Source organism: Pleurodeles waltl, chromosome 3_1, assembly GCF_031143425.1.
Source record: "Pleurodeles waltl isolate 20211129_DDA chromosome 3_1, aPleWal1.hap1.20221129, whole genome shotgun sequence".
Classification (NCBI taxonomy): Eukaryota; Metazoa; Chordata; class Amphibia; order Caudata; family Salamandridae; genus Pleurodeles; species Pleurodeles waltl.
Genome location: NC_090440.1, coordinates 200,749,562 through 200,770,700, shown reverse-complemented (window position 1 = coordinate 200,770,700; position 21,139 = coordinate 200,749,562). Strand labels below are relative to the sequence as shown.

The following is a 21,139-nucleotide window of genomic DNA, read 5'->3' as shown; positions in this document are numbered from 1 at the left end:
AAAGTTGGATTCCAAATTACTATTTAGAAAATGCTGCTTTTAGGAAGTGGTATGTAACAATAGACGGGGTCAACCGTGTAGCCTTTAGGACCTTGGTAATGTAGATATAGTTCATATAATTGGTTCACGCTTGGGGGGGCAATTAACAAAGAAAAAACAAAATGAAATAAAGTAGGGTAAGCCCCGATCTAGTAAATGTGACTTTTTAAAATAAAGTATATACAACATGACCTAAGCGGTAAATGAACACTAGAGATGTATAATATAATCACAAGAGTGAAAAAATCAATTGACTTTTAAATCACAATTACAATTACAAATGACATAGTTTAAGAGGTGCGGCAACACAGTGAATAATGTGTAATACAAAAGTGAATACAAAAATACAGAGAATGGAATTAATCGTAATAATAGGCTATAATTTAAAGACACAGCGTATGAGAAAAACAAAGTCAGCTACAACTTTTCAAATCTAGACAATCGTGATACAATCAATTTAGGCAGTCCATATTCCAATATTAAGTCAGTGTTTCAAACCCTAGAGTAAACCTGACCGGGGGCATCATCAGGACCAGTTGTCAATATGACATTTAAATAAATGCAACCTATAAAAAGAAATGAGAGAAGTAAGACATGAATCACCAAAAGTTCACAAAGGAAAATTATATTGAAAGAAAAGAATCAAGTACTGACAGGGCTTGCCAGAAAAATTCATCTAAAAATACACCAAAGTTGGTTAAGGTAATAGTATAACTTTCTCAGCCAAGAGAAGACAATTTTCACCTGTAGAACGTAGAAAGTTAAAGGGTGGTTGAGTACAACACTTAAAAAGCCCAAACTGACAGTCTGAGAGACAAACCCATTAATAAGTCTACCTGGAAAAAATAAGCAAAGAATTCCCCCATAAGGCCACTCCTCGAAGACAGAGAATCTCAAATCCGGGAAAATAAATCCTAAAACAAGGTAATAAATAACATGAAACAACATAGCTGTCATCATTAGAAATTAAGAAGGAACTTCAGAAACTTACAAGAAATGGTTGCAAAACTTGCAGGCCTAGCCTTCAGGGGCGACTCCTTTGCATTGGCGAGGGAGCATCGCCCCCTCCTCCCTCCGGCTAAGCCAGCAGCTGAAAGATAAAATAATAGTTTACTATTGTTTTATTTTTCAGCTGCTGGCTCAGCCAGCAGCATGTGCAGGGAGGGGCCGGCTGGGCTAATAGGAGTGGGGAGAGGTTTATGGGGAGTGGAGTGCACTTAAATGTGCATGTGTCTTTGGCTTGCCATCTTAGGCTGGCCAAACACACATGCACACTTAGGTTTCTTGAACCCGGCTGTGCTTACCAGCCGGGTTGGAGAAACTACAGAGACTCCCATGCAATGTCTGAGCGGCAAACCAAGCCGCTCAGACCAATCCTGGTGCTGCTCTCATGCTAGGTTTAGCATGACAGTAGTGCCAGGATTCAATGGGGGCCTTTGCTGGTGTCCCAGGGACTGCTGGGACACCAGAAGAGCAGAGGAGCAAAGAGGCAGGCGGCGTCAAAAACAGTACTTTTAAAAAAAAAATATATTTCTTTTATTTCACACCCCCCTTGCCCACAAATCCGCACCCGCACGTCCTCCCCCTCCATTGAGATTTGCAGAGGCAGCCGCTGCTAGCCTTACTTCAACGTGCCAGCACATGACGCACACCCGCACCACCAGCAAAACTCCAACAAGCATTTGCAATGCAACGGGTCTCGCATTTGCTCGTGTTAGAGCTGATAGCGTTGTAAACTCCTAACCCGACTTTTCACCTTTCGGCAAAAGTGCATTTATGTACGTAACCCGAAAAAGTGCAATTAACTGTTTAAAGCGCTCGACTTCTGCCAAGCGAAATCGCGCTAGGAAAATAGAGAAAAAGTAGTCCACGAGCCGGACAGTAAACAGCGAGACTCGCATGTTTTCTGTACTTGGTCGATGCGCTCCAGGAGGGCTAGCCACCGGAAAAGGCATGACGTATGCATGCCTTCGACTAATGAAAGCAAGCAGATTTTAATAGGCAAGCCCACAAACCAATGAAAAACACTGACGTGACGTTGACAGGGCTCCGAGCCCTTTTCTAATACCTAAAGCTTCTCGCGAGCGATACGCATGCGCGAGCGCATGCGACGCAGGCTCGACCCTAAAAACTGATAAAGCATTGGAAACACAGAAAATCCCAGACTGAAATGATTAAAGCAGCACCCTGCCAGGAGAGAAAGGTGCTTGCAGGGGCAAGAAGGTTGGAAACCAACACAGTGAAATATCAAATTGTAAACGGACACTGCAACACAAAAATGCAAGCGTCGGCACAAAGGTGTACCGAACGTCTAGGAGATACCATGGCACGGGAGGTGCCTAAAGGAATATACGTGCTCGTAACATTTCATGTATTGCTTGGGACATGGGAGATTGCAAAAGAAAACTGAGAAGCAAAGCCCTCAAACTACCCAGAAGAAAAACCCAGAAAAAATAGAAACAATGACAGGCCCTTAAGAAAGACGTAATCTCATAGCAGTGCGTTAAATGGAAAAAATAAGTGCAGGTACTCACCAAAAGGAGTGGTGGACTAGGAGTAGCATATGGGGCAGACATAAAGGCGATGCTCAGGACAGGATGCGGGGGTCTGGCTTTCAGCCCTTTCCAAGCTTTGTATGCAAGAACTCTGCATGCATTGTAAGATGGCAGGAAGTGTCTGTCTATGAGGTATCACACTAAAAATCACTTACAAAACACTTACTAATAAGTGTTGATTATCAACCATAGTAATGCTTTTTTAGCAACCTTAAAATAACAAAAGATTGAGGAACAAAAAGTAGTGAGGTTACAAATATATGCCTTATAGCTTGCCTATAGCCCCTTGATGCATGGTCATAACTCACTAAACTATATGACAAAGATTTTCACTCTTTACTTGCAGGGTAGTACAGGGATCTCTGCAACAAAACAGTGCACACCTGAGCTATCTCTATAAAAACCAAATGCTGTGCTTCACAGTAAGGACTTTGACCCTCTATGCAATTTTATGGTATGTTGACCCTTTGATTAGAATGAACTCAGGTCTTTCCTGCAACTACAGTAGAAACACCCTGCATAATATTTCCTATTCAGGCATCAGAAGGGCCTCTACTGTAGAGGATGCATACTTTGCCAGGATAGATCTTGTTCCTTATCTAAACAGATGCCAAGCAATGGAAGGAACCACAGATGAATGTATACAGCCTATGCCAGAAGCAGAGCTTTGATAGGATTCCTTTTTCACTATCAAAAAGCCAAAACTATGGTCATTATTGATATTTATTTATGTGGACGATTTGTATGTACACACAGAAAATATATGGAGAGGGGCTTGGTAGCTCCCAAGTGGCTCCATGTTATGTGACATGTATGTTCAACCAGTCTCTGATTTGTGCCATCAAAGCTTTGCATGCTCGAATTTTTAAGATCCATTTCTTATAATCAGAAAAGGAAACTATAAGTTCCAGAATGGAACTGTGTTGCCAGCTAAAATCCAGAACTGTCTGAAAGTGTCATACAATCCATGCAACCTCCTGTCACATTTGGTTTGTCTGCTTTCCCATGCAAAGCAACAAGTTCTGCGTTTCAAATGCACTAAAACCTCTCTGTTAAAACGTTTTAAAAAACAACACTTGTTTTGCCTTTTATGTGTTTGTTTCTTCGAGGTTAATCGGAAAATGGGTGGAGATGTCAGGGATTTACTTTCAAGTAAATATGTTTAATTCAAATTGCTGATAGACAAACATTGTCAGCAATTTAAAACAATAGATATGCTAAAAAGCTGTAACGTCCTGAGCAGTGTGTCCCACACTCCACCCATTAGGTTTTAAAATCTACTTTCTTCGCCCACTGCGCAAGATTGAAGAATAAATCAAACACCCTGTCTCCGCACTCCTGCTCTGATGACTTGCAGAGTGCTGAAGGTGTGGCGAGCTACGAGAATACGGGCAGAGCTCCAGCTTCATCAAGGCCTAGCGACTGTGAGTACCGGTGCTCTCCTTGTCCGAGGAGAAGTACAAGGTACTCAAGAGAAGAAATGAAGAGGTGCCGGTACTCAGTACGGGTTAGTACAAGCCAATCTAAAGCACTGCTGATAGTGAAAGAAGACAAAGAAAAAAGGGAAGAAAAGCAAAATAAATTCTGCTTAATATTAATTAATGCCCAGAACGCTTTGTGTGTGAAAGAAACAAAAGATTAAAAAAATCACATCATCAACATAACTATCAATCAATAAAGGACTAGACGAAAAAATATATATAGTAGCAAGTTGACAGAGCATTGCTCAACAGGGTACAATAATAAATACACGTACATGAATGGAGTCTCAAATTATAAATTAACCAGGTTATCAGTCAAATGGTGAAAAACATAAATTCACACTTTTTATGGAAAAGTCCCAACAGCACTATGTAAAGGTAGATAGTTGCTGAATTGTCTCATCGTTGATATTGAGGCCTGTAGTATCAGATTGTAGACACTCAATCCATCTGCATTTTAGTTGGGCTCTTCTGTACTTGTTTGATTACTTGCTATTTAATATCTTGTGCAGAGTGGGCCATTTGTAAATAGTGTTCAACCAGTGGAGCAATTGTAATTCCACAGTGTATTCTACTCTTATACTGAAGAATCCTGCCACAAATAAGTTGAGTGTTCATTCCAACATAAATTTTGCCAGGGGCACCAAATGACATAGATCATGTTTGAAGAATTACAATTAAGATAACATGTGAGGGAAAATTGGACATTCGCATGCTGGAAAATCTTGCTGTCAAAAGTATCACCACAAACACTACATGCCCGGGGGGTATCCGGACGCCGATGGAATAGGACAGGTAGCTCTGGTACTCCCGGCCGAAGTCCGCCATCCTTGGACATCCTGACCCTCGCTGCCCATCTGTCCCTCCCAGGCTGTACAGTAATGACACCCTGATTCCTGAGGACACTGGATGTGTTCAGTTACCCCCACATTGTCCTGGTGGCAGCAACTTTTGACCTGTTCGGCAGTGAGGCCTCTTCCACAAAATGGCTCCAGTGGGACAGAGCGCAGGCCATATACCAACAGAGTGACCCCCGCTACAGGCTTCGGGGGAATCTCTAGAATCTTTCTAGCCCCATGCCGGACCCCGCATTTGGACCGGGGAGTGCCGACTGGGGCTTGCCTCGATCTGGGTGAATGATTTTGTGGGAGAGTGAGGTGCTGGCTGCGGCAGCTGCTGGCCTAGCAGATACGCTGCGTGGGTGGCAGTGATGGGGACTGTTCCTCTGGCTCAGGCCTTGTACCAGCATTGACACCATGGAACCCCAATGGGGCCAGACCGGCAGGCCTGATGACCCTGCTTAGCCTGCATTGCACTGCCTGTTTGCTGCGAGAGACTGCCTGACGGTGAAGTGGTTGGCAACTGTGTTTTTTCCCAGATGCGCTGACCCAGTGGATTTGACTAGGGCCTTATCCTTTAGTGGAGGTACGTGAATCCTCTCTGTTCAATATTGTTGGCCCTATCTCAATTCCTGACCATGCCTGGGGATAATATTGGGGGGCCCCCTACAATAGAGCATCTGGAGGCTGAAGGCTGTGAACTCACAGGGAGGACGTAAGGAGCTGCCTCTGGGAACCAACCTGCACCCTGCACAGGGGTTGGGGGCTGGCAAAATTGTGGAGAGGCACATTTTCCCCTCACCCCCTTTTTTTTGGCAGACACTGACTACTGGGCCTGGTATCCTTGAGTATGGCAAAAGCCGTGGGGGACCTTGCCTGGTGGATCACAACACCGGGGATGGGGGGTGAGAGTGGTGCACGATGGATACCTATGGGGTCTGTTGGGGGAGTTCCCCCACTGATGCAGAAGAGGAGACTGTTACCACATTGCTGCATTGAGGTTGAGTACCACTTGTGTTGATGAAGCTGACTTCCTGCTAGAATGAGCACTTTCATCATCCCACTCATACACAACTATCAGAACCCTGGCTAGCCAGCAGATGCTGAAGGGATGACTTGGATGCAACAACAGAGGGGTGAGACCAACACCAACCCTGCTCTCAGCACTCCATAGAGTAGCTGCATGTGAATTATCCAACTCTCACAAAGATGGGCAACTACTCCAAGCGAAGAGAACTGGCAGACCCTCCCCTTTACAGGACTCTGCAGCTGCTGCCAAGATGGCCTCACATGGCTCCCCCCATCAGAGGGACAGCGGGGAGCAACTTTGGATTCTATTTGTCAAGCCTCTAGTGAGGCATTGTAATTCAAAATTGACACAGTGGCAGCAGACATAGGGCTCCTACGGGACGACCTCCACAGGCTGGCAGAGAGAGTTGCCACCACAGAATGTTCCCTGGGCGATTTTGCCCCAGAAATTACTGCCCCGCGGGAACAAGTGGCAAACATGGAGGACAGAGTTGTGCAACTCGAAAATACGGCTGAAGATACTGTAAATAGAGCCTGCCAAAATAATATTCAAATTACTGGCCTGCCAGAGCACATAGAGGGCCAACCATGCCTGGTTTCCTGGAGAACTGGCTCTGAACAAAGGTGGCCCCGGAGGGACTGTCACAGTTCTATGTGCTGGAGAGGGTGTACCCACCACTTCCTGGGGAGGCCCTGCGGCCGCGTGGTGGCCAGACTGCTGCATTTCAATGACTGCAACCTCATCCTGGGCCAGGCTCACCAGAGAGTTCCTATCATAGTGGACAATCAGAGGGTCATGATCTTTCAGGGCTTCCCCAAAGGGGTTCAAAAGCAACAGGTCTCTTTCTTGGAAGCTAAAAAGAGCCTCCAAGACTTAGGGATCTTCTACACCATACTGTTTCCTGCTCGATTTCAGTGACCCAGGGGGTGATGTACACTTTTTTACGTCCCCTGCGTTGCTCTGGGACTGGATTGACCATATCCCTACAGCTCGGCAGCAGCTCTGACAATGCAAACCAGGGGACACCTTGGAGGCCCCCTCAGAGGAGGAGAGGAGGCCCAAGAGAATTCCCTTCCTGCTCGCAGGTCCTATATGAACAGCGACAGGTTGTGGAGGCAGTCGCGGCCATCAGTGGGGCTGATTTTAACTCCCTCTGTGCTTGGAGGAGAAGAAGATACCAGAAGAGCAGACAACCTCAGAGACAGACCAGGCATCAACTAGTTTGCATAGCTCCAGGGACTTGCTGCCCGTGGTCACCCCTAATACCTCAGATGAGATTGTTTAATAGCTTGCTTATGTTTTCTATATATGAAGTTTACATTGCTTGACAATTTTATGTATTTATTATTAAATTGTATCAGCAACAAGCCTTACAATAATATAAAAAGTACACATCAAAAAGACAAAAAATTCATAAGAGACCCATAATTGCGATTTAAAACGTAGTAGAAGCAATCACTCTATTTATTCATAAAAAAATCACATATCCCTAAACAATTAAATATAAATAATTAATTTAAAAACAGCTACCCCCGTCCACATCTTGGAAGAGGGGCAGCCCTTAATCACTGCCTATACTCTACTCGATGGGGCGCCCGGGGGCAAAGTGCTTACAACATTTTATATTAGAAGCAATAACTCACATGGCTACAGGGTCTTTTGGAGGGAAGAGAGGGACCCCAACGTTAGCGTGGGGCGAACCATTATTGCATCTTACCACTAACACCTAGGACCCTAGTGGGTCTTGTAAATTTTTTTATAAATCAGCCATCCCTAGTTTGGCTGCCAATTCCCTTAGCCTGGGCCAAGTGGTCCATATATATGATCCCATATGAAGCAATCAAGCTATGTTCGCTCATATAGCCCGGCCTTGCGCAAAGTGAGAGTGCAGTTTTAGTGCAATTTGCTTCACTAGACTTAAAAAATAACCACTGATGCCTTGTCTCATCAAATTTCCTACAGGCCAGGGTGAAGTGAGCCACGTTATCCACCTCCCCAAGGGTGCAGTCACAAAAGTCCAGACCAGGTAGCCTCTTAAGGGCAGCACTCCCAGCCTGTATTTCATATAGAGTCCGCTTCCATTCAGGGTACAACATATCCAAATAAGCCTGGGGAGCTGGATCATAGAAATTATTAAAATAATAGTGCATAATTGAATCAGGCCTGAGTTCCTGGTACACCCTCATCTTATTGAGTTCCCAGTATCGTTATTTTACCAGGCCCACTGTATCCTTGGTAACTCTACACAGATCCACCCATAGGTCCCCCGCTGAAGGTTCCCAAGAGTCTTTTGAACATAAGCTCCCCAGGGACACTCCCCAGAACCACCACACGTGGTGACTTCTTCCAAAGTTTCTAAGTACACTACTGCCATAGGGTTACGCACTAGCCTCGCCCAATACAATATTGGCCTTAAAGCTGCTAGTTCCGAAATCGATGTCAAGTTTCCAAAATCGATGTCAAGTTTAAATCGATGTCAAGTTTCCTTGACACTATTTTTCTTAACCCTCCACTAGCTGTGGTTTGGATGGGTGGGCTTTGATTCTGTCTGTCTGATGGATGGCATGGTGTGACACTAGGAAGTGTAGTAGCTGGTATACCTCCCTTCAGTTGAAGTTGTGTGGGTGATAACTGCACAGACTTTGTGTTTGTTTGCAGATTTGCATGGGGACTATGTTCCTTCTTCTTGTTCTAGTGATGGAGTGTTGAGGTTTTTGTTTATGGTTCATGGGACGTATCCACAGGACTGGAGGTTTTTGTTTATGGCTTATGGGAAGTATGCACAGGACTGCCCCTGCTCAATTGCACGGATGTCTGCCAGAGTGGTTATTGCCCATTGCCAATTGCCAGTTTCCAAGGCCCTGGTCCCCACTCCTATGCTGCACTTGTAATGTTTCATTATAGTGACCTCTGTAACTTACACTGTTATGAGTTGGAACATTCGTGGACTGAATAGCATGACCAAGTGTTATAAAATGCATGCATATTTGAAGAGAAGGGGAGCCCACATAGTCCCCTTTCAGGAAACCACCTCACTGCCAAGGAAAGGGATGTATTGCACAAGAGATGGTGGGGACACGTATAAGCCACCACACACTCTGTCTTTGCTAGAGGGGTCCTGCTGTGAATTTATCCTGGGGTATCTTTTCAAAAGACACACAAACTGATTGACCCAGCAGGAAGCTATATGCTAGTGACAGGATGATTGGTGGGACATGACCTGACGAAAGTAGGGATATATGAGCCCAACACGGATCAAGGTGGTTTCTTAACGGAACTCTCCAAAACAATGCCCCCCTAGTTTGTACAGAGTATATTATTAGGGGATGACTATAATTGCATTGAGGACCAAACATTTGACCGATCCCACCCGCTACTAGTGATCTCCCCAATTCTCCACATGGCCCAGGTGTTCTCAAAATGACAGCAGAGTTGGGGGTTGGTGGACTCTTGGAAGTGTTCCCACCTGGGTGTTCGGGACTAGTCCCTTTACTCGTGCATGCATGAGCTCCTCATGTGCTTGGAAACCTTCTTGTGATCATCAGATGTACATGGAGCAGTTCGTGCCATGGAATACCTTTGTAGGTCGATTTCTGATCACAACCCTGTGTTGCTCTTGCTAGACTGGCACAGGGAACATCCCCACATACTGGGCTGGCAACTGCAGGTTGAGACCCTAGACTACTCGGTGTTTCAACAAGCTATCAATGACGCTATACGTGACTACTTTACGATTAATGAGGCCCTTGCTGCCTCCCCCCGGACAGAGTGGGATACTTTCAAAGCAGTTATTCAAGGGTGCTGTATAGCAGAGGTGGTGGATGTGTGACATGCATTAGCGGGAGAGGTGGACTCCAGTAAGAAGGCTTTGCAGTAACTAGAAATGATAAGACCAGGGAACCCTGACTTAAGAAAACAACTACTGGATGCGAGGGAACAGGTAGTGGCCCACACTGAAAAACATCTGTGTTTTGATTATTGAGAATATATGACCAGAGCACACTTAGAACACTACAAGACAGGGGACCTGCTGGCCTGGTTGACCAACCCTCACTCTAAAGGTTCCCTGATCCTTGAAATAGACTCAGAACTTGTTGAGAGTCTCTATACCCAGGTCGGCATTAACCGTAGATTTCAGGAACATTATACCATGCTCTATGCTCCCCCATTGCCATTACCCTCTCGAGGAGAGATGATTTCCTGAATCACATCGCTCTCCTGACAGTGACGCTGGAAGAAATGGTGGTTCGGGGGTACCCAATTTCAATCCAGGAGGTACGTGTGGCTATTAAGGGCATGGCAAGGGGTAAGGTTCCTGGGACCGATGGCCTTCTGGGTTGAATTTTATGCGATTTATGTTGAAGATTTCGCTCCTAAGCTATTTGCCCTTTACATTGTGGCTAAGGTCGTTGAATGCTTGCCCACATCCATGAGAGAAGAGCTGATAGTCCCTTTGCTGAAACCCTGTTGCCCCCTGTGAGAGGTCCTAGCCGATCACCCCTTATCCACGCTCAATATGGACTATAAAATATTGAGCAGGATTCTGGTCACTTACCTACTACCTCTGATGCCCAAGTTAATTCATACAGATCAGACTGGGTTCATTCCCGGGCGTAACACTGGTTATAATATCCATCGCCTCCTTTCAGTATGGAGGCAGATATTCCTGAGAAAGATGCAGAAGGAACTGTGGCTACTGACAAAGAGAAGGCCTCTGATAGACTTTCCTGGGACTTCCTCTATCGTGTAATGGTGAGGATGAGCCCAGGGGCTGAATTCATTCACTGGACTGCCCTCTTGTACTCAGACCCCACTCCTCAAGTACATACAGGTAGGTGTATCTCTGACTCTTACACTGTGGACCGGGGACCCAGCACGGGTGCCCTATTTCCCCCTTACTTTTCACCATTGCGGTTGAGCCACTCACTAGCAGAGCACGATTGGGAACCACCTATCAAGGACATGTCATATGGGGTACTGTTCGCTGCCCTCTATGCAGATGACATGCTCCTGTTCTTGAGTCATGTGGAGAAGGGCCTTCCCGGTGCCATAGATCTCTTGAACTGCTTTGGTGGAGCGTCAGGCCTGTGTATCAACTGGCAAAAGTCCCAATTATTCCCGCTCTGCGTCACCGCCTCCAATACCCCCAACACAGGACCTTCATGGCCTCACCTGGGAGGGGACCTGTCTGAAGTATTTAGGAGTTAGGATATACCACAACTCTCGCGACCTCTTGGAAGGTAATATCAGAGTAGCCCTCAGAGGACTTCACACCATAGTAAACTTCCGGAAGCTCCTGTCCTTGTCGGTGAAGGGGAGAATTGCTGTGGCAAAGATGGTGGTTCTCCCACGATTACTGTATTTTTATCCACACTGTCTCTCCTTGTTCCCCCGTGGGATTTCCGGGACCTGGACTTGTTGATTGAGTTCCTGTAGGGGGCTGGACAACACAGGATGGCACTGATTAGACTGCAGCAGCCGACTGGCAATGAGGAACTTGTAGCTCTGGAATTTGAGGCCTACTATTCAACCGAGCAATTCCAGTGGTTCACCCTGTGGATTCACCGATGCCACAAACCTGAGGGTGATGAGGCTTTGATAATACCGGGCCGCCACATCTTGTACCAAATACTCTTACACCCTGAGCGGCCACAACAGGGAGGCCCTAGAGATCTGCAGGTTGTCAGGCACTGCTGGTGACAGTCACTCAGGTTACTCTCACTGTTAGACCATACTCCCCGGATATTTCCCTGAGGAGCCTAGAACAGATGACCCTGGGGGCAGCTCTGACTGACTTCTCTGAATGGGCTGCATATGGACTGACTTGTATCAATGACTCTTATAGGGATGGGGAACATCTTGCTTTTGATGACCTTTCCGCCGTCTTTAACCTCCCAAGAGGCCAGTTCCTACTACATAGAGCAGTGGTGGCCACCCTACACAAATCTTAGAATACTGGCATGTCTGAGCCCCCTTATCATGCCTGTTGTCAGTTCTTGTACACCTCAATGGAACAGTTCATGGCAGTGACAGGGCTAAACCAGGCCTCGCATCTGGACATTACTACTACCCTGACAGTGCTGCGGGACAAATGGGAGAAGGACTTAGCACACCCAATCACTGATGCTGCCTGGACCTACATACTCTCCCACACTTACATAGTATCTAGGAATGTCAGATTTAAAATGATTAAGTTTTATTTTCTACATAGAGCTTACCTTACGCCCTGTATGATTATTCAGCTCTTCCGTGTAGCAGAGGTGGCATGCTCTTGATGTAGGGAACAGGGTGCTGAATTGTTACATATGATACGGACCTACCCCTTGCTGATCCAGTACTGGAGCAAAGTAGTGGATTGCATTAGTTGCGTTACCCATAGAGGGATACCACTTACCCCGTAGCTTATCTTGTGGGAGGGTTCCCCAGACCTACCCACTGCAAGGTTACTCATAGATTTATAGATCTTGCCATGGTCTTTGGAAAAAGAGAGATTACCATGCACTGGATGACCACCAGGGGCCCTACATTAGTGAATGGAGGAAGGACCTACTTCAATGGGCGGCCTACGAAAGTGTGTTATTGCATCAGGAAGCGAGAAGAGGTTGTGGCTCCCTTGACAGGGCCCAGGCATGGCACCAGCTTATAAACTGCCTTCCAGAACCCGATCCCAATCCCCCGGACATTATTTAATGTAAAAGAAAGCAGATGGGGAGAGTCAGACCTAAGAGTCATTGACCCACACGTTCTTCCTGAAGTGTACTTTGCATTGAATGACCGGCAAGGATGATTGCAAAATAACGCAGATCAATTGGAGCTGACTACAGTATCTAGAATAACAGGCAGGGGCATAGGGGGCATAGGTGGTGTTTTTGTTACCTGTAACAACAACTGTAAAGGTCTTTCTTTGCAACTGACTATCTTAACATGCTGAAATGCCTGGATGGATAATGTTTGTGTTAGGATAAAATGCATTGAAGTTGTTTAAATAATAAGCACTACATGACCCGCATTAGTAGTGCCCCTCCAGTGGCACCAGACCCCATATTTGAGAAATTTGGGTATGAGCGGTAGTAGTAATGTCACCATAACTGTCAGCCTTCACAGGGGGGTCCTGAATATTCTTCCCCCTTTTGAAAGAGAAGAGTGGAGGCTCCAGATTATCATCTAGAGATTGAAGTATTTAGAGAGCATAATTGTCTTGACATCATTACTCGATGGAGTGAATTGGGTGACAAAAGTCCCTCTGTTGGGTAGAGGGTCTCTCATTGGGTGAAAGTAAATTTTCCCGATGACAGAATCAAGCTGTTTCTCGTGTTCAAATCAAAAGGTGTTTAGGATAACCCCTCTCCAAGAGGCAGGATATAAAAGGTTCAGATTCTTTAAAGTTGTCCTCCTTATGGGTACAGGTATGGTTGCAGTTAGGAAGTTGACATTTTCCTGCCTAAACCAAATGGGTCTTTCTGCCAGTGTCACTTGACTGTTAATGTCTCTCCTGTGGTGTGATGTATGTTCCATCATTCAGGCAGTGAATAAAGGACCTGAGTGTGGGGAATTGTATTTTTCTCCTGAGCAGGATGGCATGGGGGTTGTAACCAGCCCCTTCCTAAGCTTCAAAAGGTAGCCCAAAAGGTGTGCCCTGTCCCTTCCTTACTTCAGAAAAAAGAATACCCTGTAATTGGTTAATGCAGGCCACACCTGGGCTTGTCTGCCCATTCTTTTATCAGAGGACTGGAGCCAAAGCCAGTTTAAAGGGGGACATGGGTGTCCCCCACTCACAGGCTGGCACTGGGTATAAAGGTGGAATCCTCAGAATGTGAAATCAGAACACTCCTAGAGAAGATTTAATAGAAAGACTATCTGCTATCTGTAGAAGCAAGCCTGGACCTGCTAGCTTGGAACTCAGAACTCCACAAGTAAATCCAAGGGTCAGTGTGCTGACCTCCTGTTTGAGCTACACGGACACAACAAGCTTCCGGAGGCCTCCCCTGCTTTTCAGTTGACCAGACCTAACTGGGCATGACCTGGGGCCATATGTACGAACACATTTTCCCATAGACACGGAATGGGTAAAACCGTTTGCTACATTTGGCCCCTAGTCCCCTCTGGTGGCCTCTGCAGAACTGAATCCTGATCCTCAAGCACTGTCCTCAAGGTCCTGTACCCTTAGCTGGAGTCAGAGTGTACTCCTCCATGCTTAACTAAAGGCCTCACCTATCTGATACAGCACGACATAGAACGTGTAGGGCTTCGCATTGCAGCACCTCGCACTGCAGCACCTCACACCACACACGTGACAGCTCCAGATCGATGACTTCACTGGATCCTACGCAGCACAGCACAGAAAGATACAGGGCTCTGCATTTCAGCACCTCACAGTTCTTGATTTTTGTGGTTAAGGTGTCATTTTGCTACCATTTTGTTTATGAACACATCCCCCATATTTTTCTAAATTGGTTTGTGATTTTTCTTGTGATGTGATTTCGCTTTATTACTCTTTGAGAAATGCATGAATAGTTTACACATTGCCTCTAAGTTAAGCCCAACAGCTTTGTCGCAAGCTACTAGAGCGTTAAGCACAGGTTTATTTATTGACTTTTGTGGTTCACCCTGACAAGGGTTGTGATTATTTTTTGAGGTGGGTTGTCACCACTCTCAACTAATACTCCAATTTCTTACATCACTCAACAGGGCAATCGATCTTAGAATATCAGATCCAATCAGGACATCAACATTTTATATATAAAACAATCACATTATTATTTACAATGAACTTGCCAATCATAATAGTTAACTGTGTTACCTCCACTGCTGGTACAGGTTTTCCTTTTTAATTTGTAAAAGTTACTTTAATCTTTTTGGTTACTAAGGGATGGCAGATTTTCCATAATCACGTCATCCCTTTGATCATTCCAGTGAAACCCCAGCCTTTAGTCACTTAATAACATGGGTGAAGTTATCTGTAAATTCAGGATTCTGCACCAGAGTTGATTATCTCTGAGGTTTTTCTACTTCTGTTTCATATGACTGGACATCCCTTGAGGACATCCAGTTGGATTTATTTAAGTGTATACACACTCATTATTGCTCAATAACTTTAACCCCCTGTGACCCCCTGACCTGCTTTAGGCCGGGAGTACACTTTGGCTCCACCAGCCTGCCTCCGTGCCCCTGACCCTGCAGTTTGCGGCTGAAAGGAAGTTTGAGGCCCTCCACCACCCGCAGGCACCCGCCTGCGCCTCTTCCCTAGTGCCTAGTGGTAGGTGTATCTAGTGTGCTCTTTACTTCTGTCGTATTTCGTTTTTGAATTTGGTATTTCATTTTATACACTGTTGTTTGCTGTATTTGTGCCCTTTTACTGCCCCACTTCGTTCTTCTCATTGTAATTTTGTCTGTTTTTCAAAGGCGGCTCTTGCCGGTTTCCCCGTCCCTGCCACTGCATCCCCGCACCCCTCGTGCCCCCATTGGTCTCTCCCCTCCCACCTCCCAGCTGCTCCTCCTTCCCACCTCCCCTCTTTAATGGCAAGCCCGTCTGTGCCCATCCGCGCCTGGACCGTGCCCAGCGCCCGTCCCCCTGGTCCACGTTTCTCCGACCCCCCGAAGCACCACGACTCCTCCACAGAACTCCATGCCCTCAACCTAGGCCAGCACCACACATGCGCCCAGGCCAACCCCAAACACACACATGGACCATTCACATACGACTCATGCCATTTTTCCTACACCCACACTAACAACAGCAACACCAACAAGTACCGCAATAACACCAAACCCCGCAACCACCTTAACTGCATCCTCCTTAACACCCACTCCGTCCGCAAGCACGCCATCGAGCTTTGGGACCTGCTCACAACATACTCTCCTGAAATCGCCTTCCTCACGGAAACATGGATGAACCCCTCAGGAGGAGGTATCGCCATAATCTCCACCAACACCAACGATACCCTAGACAACGCAGAATACCTACACTTTCTAATACACATCAATGCCAACACCACCCTTGGAGGAAATCTCATTTACAAACCACCAGGACCCCACCCCCCATTCTGCAACGCCATTCCAGATACCATCAGCTCCCACGCCCTCACCTCCACAGACTACATACTCCTTGGTGACCTCAACTTTCACCTGGTTAGCACCCACGACTGCAACTCCACAGCCCTGCTGGACAACCTCACAAACCTCTGCCTCAGCAACTGGTCACCTCACCCACTCACTCAGCGGGACACACGCTTGACGCCATTTTCCCCTCCAGCAGCCACATCACCTTCACACACACCACCGAGCTCCACTGGATTGACCACCACTGCGCCCACTTCTCCTTCATGAAACCCACCACCCACCACCAATAACACACTACACCCTACAGCAAGTGGAACAAGATCTCCAAAGAACACCTGATCGCCAACCTCACACAAGCTCCACCTCCCATCACCAACGACCCCAACACCGCCGCCCACAACCTCACACAATGGCTATAAACCTGTGCAGACTCCATCGCCCCATTGAAAACAAACAACAACACCCCCACCGTCAAAACCGCCCTTTGGTTCACCACAGAACTCCAGGCTTCCAAACGAGAATGCTGCAAAATTGAGAAAGCCTGGCGCCAAGAACCCTCAATGAGCAACTTCTCTGCCCTCAAAACAGCCATGCACAAACGCCATCAACTCATCCGGACCACCAAACGGTCCTTCTACAAAGAACGCATAGGCAACAACACACACAACAGTAAAGAGCTCTTTGCCATCGTCAAAGAACTCACCAACCCAAAATCCAGCACCATCGACCCTCCACAATCCCAAAACCTCTGCAACTCCCTCTCCAACTACTTTCACCGCAAAATCACAGACATACACAACAGCTTCACATCATCAGCACCCACCATTACCACCACCGACACAACCAATAACACAACACCCTCCCGCACCAACCAACTACACACCTGCATCCCCTCCAATGACAAAGAAATCGGCACAACCATGAACTCCATCCACTCAGGCTCCCCGACAGACCATTGCCCCCACCACATTTTTAACAAGGGCAGCCAAATCATCGCTCCCCAGCTCCACGCCGTCATCAACAGTTCCTTTGACACCGCAACCTTCCCAGACGTTTGGAAGCACACCGAAGTCAACGCTCTTCTCAAAAAACCCAAAGCAGACCCGGAAGACCTCACGAACTACCGTCCCATCTCTCTTCTCTCCTTCCCCGCAAAGGTCCCTTAGAAGATAGTTAACGCTCAACTGTCTCACTTCTTAGAAGAAAACAACGTACTCGACACCTCCCAGTCTGGATTCCGCAAGAACCACAGCACTGAGACTGGCCTCATCGCCTGCACAGATGACACCAGGACCAGAGTGGACAAGGGCGAGACCGTCGCCCTCATCCTCCTAGACCTCTCTGCAGCATTCGACACTGTATGCTACCAAACCCTCCGCGCACGCCTTTTTGACGCTGGAATTCGACACAAGGCCCTGGACTGGCTCACCTCCTTCCTCGCCGAAAGAACCCAAAGAGTTCGCCTCCCTCCTTCCCGGTCTCCAGCCACCAAGATCATCTGCGAGGTCCCCCAAGGATCCTCTCTCAGCCACACCCTCTTCAACATCTACATTGCCCCTCTCGCCAACATCCTCCGCCCCCACGGAATCACCATCATCTCATACGCCGACGAACTCCAGCTCATCATCTCCCTCTCTAGGACCCCAGCCACCGCCAAGATAAACCTGCACGCCGGACTCCTCGACATCGCCAAATGGATGACAGCAAGCCACCTCAAACTAAACTCAAACAAAACAGAAATCATCATCTTCGGCCCCAACAAGACGGCATGGAATGACTCCTGGTGGCCCACCACCCTCGAACCACCCCCAACACCCACCTCCCACGCACGCAACTTGGCATCGTTCTAGACTCATCTCTCTCCATGACCCAGCAAATCAACACCATATCATCCTCCTGCTTCAACACCCTTTGCATGCTACGCAAGACTTTCAAATGGATTCTTTTAGAAACAAGAAGAAGAGTCACCCATACCCTCATCAGCAGCAGACTGGACTACAGCAACGCCCTCTACGCAGGGACCACAGCCAAGCTTCAAAGAAAACTCCAGCGAATACAGAACGCAGCCGTACGTCTCATCCTCAACATCCCTCGCCACGAACCCATATCCGCCCACCTCAGATCCCTACACTGGCTGCCCATCAACAAAAGGATCATCTTCGAAGTCCTCATACATGCTCACAAAGCCCTCCACAACACTGGACCGGCCTACCTCAACGAACGAGTAAACTTCCACATACCAACTCGACAGCTCTGCTCCGCCGACCTCGCCCTCGCTACAGTCCCCCCATCCAACACACCACCTCCGGCGGCAGATCCTTCTCCCACCTCCCCACCAAGACCTGGAACTCCCTCCCCACCACCCTATGCAAGACCCAGCACCTCCTAACCTTCAGAAAGCACCTTAAAACATAGCTTTTTGAGCAGTAACCGGCCTCCCACTTCCCCTCTGCCCCCTCCCCCCACAGCGCCTTGAGACCCTAACGGGTGAGTAGTGCACTTAGGAAATTATTTGATTGATTGATTGATTTAACCCTAGAGAACTTTGTTGTTACATTTTTATCATATTCAGCTGCTCTTATTACTCTTTGTGCTCTAACCAAAATGTGATTTTTCTTTCTGCTGGCTCCTAAACAATTATATCGATAACATTAGTTTCTACTGATTAAATAAATTTCCATAAAAATATATAGAGAAGTTAAAATTCATTTCCTAAAGCAATAGGAAGAGATCAACTGACGATAAACTGATCTAAAAGACTTTTGATAATTAATCTTATAACTCCTGGACACAAGGTTATAAATATTTTAACCCATCCCTTGTTCCCTAGTTGAGGTGTGGATTGTTTACTTATCTGGAGGTTTAAGGATGACCTTCCAGAAGTCTAAAGTTATCCAGAGGCAATCCCCTACTGTGTCAGTCCACTTATTACACTGGAATATTGGTGGTATTTTGTGGAGTTTGTGGCCCAGGTAGCTTCCTATACTTAATAACCTACTTACTTTTGCCTACTATATTAACAAGGTCTCTCCAACCACCTCTGTCCTGGGCTTTTCTTTCAATCTGGTTCCATGTATAACCCATCTCCTTGCAGTCCACCTCCAGGCCTTGGTGCTAGGTGTTTCTTGGCCTTTCTCTTTTCCTTTTCTCATGAGGGTTCTAGGTCAGGGCTTGCCTTGTGACTTTTTTTATTTGGTGTTTGCGGATGGTGTGAGCTATAAGGCCACATTGCCTTTTCATGATTTGTTCATGAGCAGGGAGTTGCAAAGTCTGCTGCCAGAAACCACAGTATGAACATCGTGTCATATGCCAATGACACACAACTCATCATTTCCCTCACTAAAGACCCGGACACGGCCAAAAGGAACTTCCACTCAGGAATGGAAGCCATGGCCAAGTGGATGAGAGAAAGCTGCCTCAAACTCAACTCCGGCAAGACTGAGCTCATCATCTTCGGAAAAGCCACCTCAGCTTGGAACGACGACTGGTGGCCCACATCCCTTAGCACCGCCCCTGCACCGACTGAGCATGCCCGCAACCTACGCATCATCCTTGACTCCTCCCTATCCATGACCCGCCAGGTAAACTCAGCCGCCTCCTCCTACTGGCATACACTCTGCAACTTCGGAAGATCTTCAGATGGATCCCAGCAGACTGTCGCAGGACAGTCACTCATGCCTTAGTCACAAGCAAGCTTGACTATGGCAACGCCCTCTATGCTGGCACCTCGACTGGAAACATTTAAAAAACTACAACTCATCCAGACTCACCTTGGACCTCCCATGCCGAGAACACATCTCCCAACATCTGAGGACCCTCCACTGGCTCCCGGTTGAGAAACGAATCACCTTCAAGCTACTCACCCACACGTGCAAGCCCATACACAACGCAGGACCAGCCTACCTGAAAATCCACGTCTCCTTCCACACCCCCGGCAGATCCCTCCGCTCTGCCCAGATGGCCCTGGCCACAATCTCTTGCATCCATAAAACCACCGCCGGAGGACGATCCTTTACCTACACCGCAATAAAGAGCTGGAACAACCTTCCCCTGCACCTCAGACAAAGTCGTCACTCAGCATCTTCAGGAAGAACCTCAAGATATGGCTCTTCGGATGAGGCCTCTCCCCTCCCCCCAGTGCCTTGAGACCCTGACAAGTGAGTAGCCACGCTTTACAAAAACTGATTGATTGATTGATTGATTGACTGCCATAGGTCGTTGTTGCTGATGGTGTTTGACCAGTGGATCTGGAAGATTGTCCTAGGCAGGTATTGATAAAGGTCTGGACTTTGTTGGTGGTGGTGACTGTTGTCATCTAAGTTTCTGCTCCATACAGAAGGACTGATTGTACGTTGGTGTTAAGAAGCCTAATCTTTGTTTGCAGCGTTAGGTCTTGGAAGCTCCAGAAGTTTTTTAGCTGAATAAAGGCAGCCCTTGCTTGCCGATTCTTGCCTTGATATTGGCGTCTGTGCCACCCTGCTTGTCCATGACATTACCCAGGTAGGTGAAGGCGTCAACCTCTTCCAGTGCTTCCCCTCCAAGAGTGACTGTAGTGCTGGCCATGCTAGCCATTAGGAACTCGGTTTTTCCTCTGTGAATGTTGAGGCCAAATTGTGCTGATGCTCTGCCCCCTTATCCGTCTTCTCTTGCATTTGCTGATGGGTATAGGAGAGTAAGGCCAGTTCATCTCCAAAGTCCAGGTCATCAACCTGCATCTGCAGATGGGTATGAGAGAGTAGGACCAGGTTGTCTGCAAAGTCCAGGTCATCAAGCTACATCCAAGGTGTCCACTGGATCTAATTTCTTCTCCTTGCTGTGGATATCTTCATGATCACTCTATGTCCAGCAGGAAGAAAAAAGGCAAGAGCAAAAAACAACCCTGATGGACTCTGGTTTTCACTTTAAAGGCTTCCATGAGTTGTCCTACATGAGCTATTTTGCAGATCATTCTCTTGTTAGAGTTCCTGATGATATTTACGAGTTTTTCTGGCACACCATAGTAGTGGAGGAGTTTCCAAAGGGTTCTCTGTCCACTCTGTGAATTGCCTTCTCCTAGTCAATGAAGTTGACATAGACAGGGGAATTCCATTACATTGACTGCTCAATGATGATGTGCAGTGTTGCAATCTGGTCTGT

General features: G+C 47.0%; 1 pseudogene; it reads right to left on the bottom strand.

Annotated features, from left to right (window-relative positions):
• Positions 1–531: 531 nt before the first annotated feature.
• LOC138283390 (uncharacterized) lies at positions 532–21,139 on the bottom strand (annotated as a pseudogene).